The following is a 6388-nucleotide window of genomic DNA, read 5'->3' as shown; positions in this document are numbered from 1 at the left end:
ACGGCGGTGACGGCGACGACGGGTGGCGGGGGCGACGGCGGTGACGGCGACGACGGGTGGCGGGGGCGACGGCAGTGACGGGCGGCGGGGGCGGCGAGGGCGGCGAGGGCGGCACGCGATGGGCGACTGGCGCGGCGAAGAAGTTGGATCGAGAAGAAGTGGTCGATGAAACTGAATTTTTCGTAAGTGACATATATATAGGAGGGGCCTTTAGTACCGGTTGGAGCCACCAACCGGTACTAAAGGCCAATTTTCGCCAGGCCAAGGGGCGGGAAACGGCCCCTTTAGTACAGGTTCGTGCCACGAACCGGTACTAAAGACCCAATCATTAGTACCGGTTGGAGCCACCAACCGGTACTAATGGTTGTGCACTGCCACTGGCGGTACACAATGTTTAGTCCCACCTCGCCGAGCGAAGGGCAGCCGCACTGGTTTATAAACCCAGCCGTGGCTGCTCCTTCGAGCTTCTCTATATATCTGTCTTCTGGGCCTAACTAGGGCGCGCTGCCCTGCGAGTCTGCTAGCTCTTCTGGGCCTGCATTTGCACACCTAGGTTTGGCAGGCCCACTGGGCAGCGCCCCAACAAATTTTTTATATAGTTTTTTTCTTTTCTGCATTATTTATTATCTTCTATTTATTTTTGAGTAATTTTTATATAGTTTTATTTTTTCTGCATTATTTATTTTCTTCTATTTATTTTTGAGTAATTTTTTATATAGTTTTATTTTTTCTGCTTTATTTATTTTCTTCTATTTATTTCTGAGTAGTTTTTTGTGACCCTCTCTACTCTGATACTCCGAAATGATAATACCATTGAAAGTTTCAATATTTTCAGAATTCATTTTGTAGTGATTTTCAATTTCACGGTCATTTAGCTCTCTAAACAATTAGGTAAATGACCGAAAAAACAACAAATGATGTCAGAAAATGTTGGAAATTGATGACGTCGCTTTGAATGCTGCATACTGAACACAAAAGAAGTCCGGAGTTCAAATAAGTTAAAAAAACATTGAAGTGCCCGTGTAACAGATGAGTTCTCGTCCGAAACCCTGATACTCCGAAAGAGTTTGTCCAGTTTGTACACGAAGTGCGTCCAGTTTTTGCCGTGACCCTCTCTACTCTTTCGCACATGCTATGCGGGTGAAATGATGATACCATGCCAAGTTTCAACATTTTCAGAATTCATTTTGTAGTGATTTTCAATTTCACGGTCATTTAGCTCTCTAAACAATTAGGTAAATGACCGAAAAACAACAAATGATGTCAGAATATGTTGGAAATTGATAATGTCGCTTTGAATGCTGCATATTGAACACAAAAGAAGTCCGGAGTTCAAATAAGTTTAAAAAACATTGAACTGCCCGTGTAACAGATGAGTTCTCGTCCGAAACCCTGATACTCCGAAAGAGTTTGTCTAGTTTGTACACAAAGTGCGTCCAGTTTTTGCCGTGACCCTCTCTACTCTTTCGCACATGCTATGCGGGTGAAATGATGATACCATGCCAAGTTTTAACATTTTCAGAGTTCATTTTGTAGTGATTTTCAATTTCACGGTCATTTAGCTCTCTAAACAATTAGGTAAATGACCGAAAAACAACAAATAATGTCAGAACATGTTGGAAATTGATGAGGTCACTTTGAATGCTGCATATTGAACACAAAAGAAGTCCAGAGTTCAAATAAGTTTAAAAAACATTGAAGTGCCCGTGTAACAGATGAGTTCTCGTCTAAAACCCTGATACTCCGAAAGAGTTTGTCCAGTTTGTACACGAAGTGCGTCCAGTTTTTGCCGTGACCCTCTCTACTCTTTCGCACATGCTATGCGGGTGAAATGATGATACCATGCCAAGTTTCAACATTTTCAGAGTTCATTTTGTAGTGATTTTCAATTTCATGGTCATTTAGCTCTCTAAACAATTAGGTAAATGACCGAAAAACAACAAATATTGTCAGAACATGTTGATATTGATGAAGTCGCTTTGAATGCTGCATACTAAACACAAAAGAAGTCCGGAGTTCAAATAAGTTTAAAAAACATTGAAGTGCCCGTGTAACAGATGAGTTCTCGTCCGAAACCCTGATACTCCGAAGGAGTTTGTCCAGTTTGTACACGAAGTGCGTCCAGTTTTTGCCGTGACCCTCTCTACTCTTTTGCACAAGCTATGCGGGGGAAATGATGATACCATGCCAAGTTTCAACATTTTCAGAATTCATTTTGTAGTGATTTTCAATTTCACGGTCATTTAGCTCTCTAAACAATTAGATAAATGACCGAAAAACAACGAATGATGTCAGAACATGTTGGAAATTGATGATGTCGCTTTGAATGCTGCATACTGAACACAAAAGAAATCCGAAGTTCAAATAAGTTATTAAAAATAAAAAAAAGGTGCAATGCTGGTTAATTTGCTTCAAGCCTTTCGGAATAGTGTAGACTGCACTGCACATAGCTCAGTGCAATCTATGCTATTCCGAAAGGCTTGAAGCTAATCAACGTGCATGTGAGCATTGCGCCTCTTCGTCATTGCCTCTGCACTCACGGCTTATAAACCGCTCATACTGCCTCTCTCTTGGCAAGGTGGGACAAAAAATTAGCTTACTAAGAAACTCTAGTACCGGTTCATGCCATGAACCGGTACTAAAGGTCTTCGTGGGGGCCCCGGCCTGACCACAGCCGCACTGGACTCATTAGTACTGGTTCGTGGCATGAACCGGTACTAAAGGTTGCCCACGAACCGGTACTAATGATGCCCGCCCGCCTAGCCGTTGGAACCGGCACTAATGGTCACATTAGTGCCGACTCAAATTCAAACCGGCACTAATGTGCTTCACATTTGACCCTTTTTCTACTAGTGATATCTTAAAAAAATAATCTTATTTCACTCACTTCTGATCGCAGATTTCATTGATTTCATGTATTTTCATATATTTTAAATAACCAGATTCACACGTGAACACATTTCATTTGATTTCATGCTCTTAGATTTCGGTGAGTTTCACATTTCGCTAGTTTCACAAAACCTTTCAGTCAGTTTCGCATTTCACTAGATTCAGAAAACACATTACACCCGTTTACAGAAGTTAGATTTCAATCATTTTAGAAATCACATTTCACTATATTTAACGTATTTCACACCGAAATATGTGTCATATTTGTATAGAAAACAAGTTTCACTCATCTAAAGAAAATAATTTCACACAGTTGAGAAAACATACTTCACTCAGTTGAGAAAACATATTTCAAAATTGATTTCACTCAATGAGAAAAACTAATTTCAATTATTTCAAAAAACCTATTTTACTAGTTTCAGAAAACCTTTCAGCCAGTTTCACATTTCACTAGATTCAGAAAACACATTACACCCGTTTACAAAAGTTAGATTTCACTCATTTTAGAAATCACATTTCACTATATTTAACATATTTCACACCGAAATATGTGCCCTATGTGTATGGAAAACAAGTTTCACTCATCTAAAGAAAATAATTTCACACGGTTGAGAAAACATACTTCACTCAGTTGAGAAAACGTATTTCATAATTGATTTTACTCAGTGAAAAATACTAATTTCAATTATTTCAAAAAACCTATTTTAATAGTTTCAGAAAACCTTTCAGTCAGTTTCACATCTCACTATATTTAGAGGACACATTACACCCATTTACAAAAGTTAGATTTCACACAATTTAGAAATCATATTTCACTATATTTAATGTATTTCACATTGAAATATGTGTCATGTGTATGGAAAACAAATTTCACTCATCTAAAGAAAATAATTTCACACAGTTGAGAAAACATACTTCTCTCAGTTGAGAAAACATATTTCAAAATCGATTTCACTCAATGAAAAAAATAATTTCAATTATTTCACAAAACATATTTCGCCTGTTTCAGAAACCTGATTTTAGTCATTTGAAATGTTAGAATTAAAACATGTTTGAAATGCATCAAAATTTGGTCTTATTCTAAAGCTCTTGGCTTCAGGAATTCAAATATATAAAATATTTCAAAACTAACAGTATGTTTTAAAAGATAGAGATGATTGAAAATCCTATAGAGAAAATAAATGGAAAGGATTTGCACCACGGCACCACATGCAACGTCAAGATAGACTCTCTCTCATCTGACATGGGACCCATCGATCTGACATTGATTTGACTTAATAAAAAGAAATTATTAACATCAATACTTTCATATACACATGCATGTGGTCCCACACATTTACAAATGGCGGCAAGGCATTGGTGAGAGAATCACCAGTAGCCCCCAGCACCGGTAGAAAACACTTTGCAGCCCTTCAGCACTCTGCGGGTGGACCCTGGCAGCGTGGCAGGCTTCTCGCATGGGTGGTGGCCGGCCAGTGGCGCTACGGTACATGGTGGCTTGGTGACGGCGTTGCTCGGGGTCTTCCAACCGGCGATGGAGTGGTGCGGCTGCACTGCTTTGGCGGCGGCGCAATCCAGGTCACTAGCGTCTTCGACGGGTGACCCAGATCTAGTTCGCGGTGGTGACGACGTCTGGTGGCGCATGGGTATGGGGCTGACTTGGTCCCCGCTGGTTGCCTTCGTGTTGTGCTCTAGCATGGCGCCTGTTCATGGCGTTGGTCCAAGTCAACCTCTCCAGGAGTTGTTGTGTCGTCATACAAATCGGCACCGATGTCCATGGGCATGATGACATTCAAGCTTGCTTTGTGGTAGCCATCAGTAGCCACTAGGTTGTATCCCCCCCCAGTCCACTTGGACTAGCTAGGGATGTAGGTTTGGCCGCTTAATACCGTCGAGGCATCAATCCAGACTCGATGACTGATCTCAGGCTAGGAGTGCAAGGAGGTGCCTTTCACTCTGCCGTGATTGGGTAACCTTGAAGTGGACGGTTGGCAGTGCCTAGGGGCATGGATGTCGAGGCGGCGACCCCGAATGGTGGTCCAGGTGTTTGGCTCTCCTGCGGGCATCATGACGGTGGTGGCGGCTATGTCTCTTGGTGTTTGGGCAACGAGGGGTGTAGCGGTGGGTGGCTCGGGATCATTCTCTGTCGCGGGCAGTGGCTTATGCTTCTCACGGCAGTTCTAGGTGCATGGTGGTGCCACAAGTGAGCTACCGAGTGAAAGCTTTACGCTTTGGCACCTATGTTAGCAACGCTCGCCAGTGGAGCTCTCGGAGTGAATTGCAAAATACCACCACATTTGGGGCATTGTTTGCAGAAAACCACGAGGTCACTAATCATTTGCAAAAGACATCACGCATTCAGTAAACTTTTTGCAGTATGTACTGATTGGGTGATTTGTTGCGTTTGACCGTGTTTCTGATAGTAGGGGCCCAATTTCACCCTACATGGCCTAACGGCCAGGCAGACGGCGCCGTCTAGTGGAAACGACGCGGTCAAACGCGTCAGACAGGCCGACCGTGCCGCGTCACTCCACACTTCTCGCTCGCTCCTTTGTTTCTCTCTAGCGCTCGCAACCTCCCTCGGCCTCCTCACCTCTCCTCTCGCCGTCGGCCTCCATGGTGTCATTAAGTGACGGCGAGAGCAGTGCAGTTCATCTCTTCCTACGACTCCCCTATTAAGATCAGTTAGTTCGACCAAGACTGGATTTACGGTTTCCATTTGGGCATCTGGTGGAAACGATGCGGTCAAACCCTAACCCTAGAATCCAAATTGGTGAAAAGAGAAAGGAGGGAGAGAGGATGGATGGCTTATACCACACGGCCGAAGGAGGATGCAAAGTGTTGGCTGCCTGTCGGATTTGCCTTCACCGCCTGGGCAAATGCCCTAGCCGCCGCGTACTTCGGGTATTGGGGAGGAGGCATCACTTGAGAAGGATTCGAGCTCCCGTAGAACTCCGGTGGATCTCCATCACCACCACCCGGAGCATCGCCAGCGGAAGCACCGCCGCCGCCAGGTTTCGCCTTCGCCATGTAAGGAAGCCCGAGGGAGAGCCTTGATGACCCACAAGTATAGGGGATCAATTGTAGCTCTTTTCGATAAGTAAGAGTGTCAAACCCAACAATGACCAGAAGGAAATGCGAAGTAGTTTTCAGTAAGGTAATGTCTGCAAGTGCTGAAATTGTAAGTAACGGAGTAGTTTGATAGCAAGATAATTTGTAACGAGCAAGTAACGATAGTAGTAACAAATAGGCAGCAAGGTAGCCCAATCCTTTTGAGGCAAAGGACAGGCCAAAACAGTCTCTTATGATAATCAAAGCGTTCTTGAGGGTACACACGATTTTCATCTAGTCACTTTCATCATGTTGGTTTAATTCATGTTCGCTACTTTGATAATTTGATATGTTGGTGGACTGGTGCTTAGGTGTTTTTCTTACTTGAACAAACCTCCTACTTATTATTAACCCTTACACAAGCATCCACAACTACGAAAAAAGTATT

The sequence above is a fragment of the Triticum dicoccoides genome, chromosome 7A (assembly GCF_002162155.2).
Source record: "Triticum dicoccoides isolate Atlit2015 ecotype Zavitan chromosome 7A, WEW_v2.0, whole genome shotgun sequence".
Lineage (NCBI taxonomy): Eukaryota > Viridiplantae > Streptophyta > Magnoliopsida > Poales > Poaceae > Triticum > Triticum dicoccoides.
The sequence above is the reverse complement of the archived record's forward strand: the minus strand, read 5'-3'. Positions refer to the sequence as shown.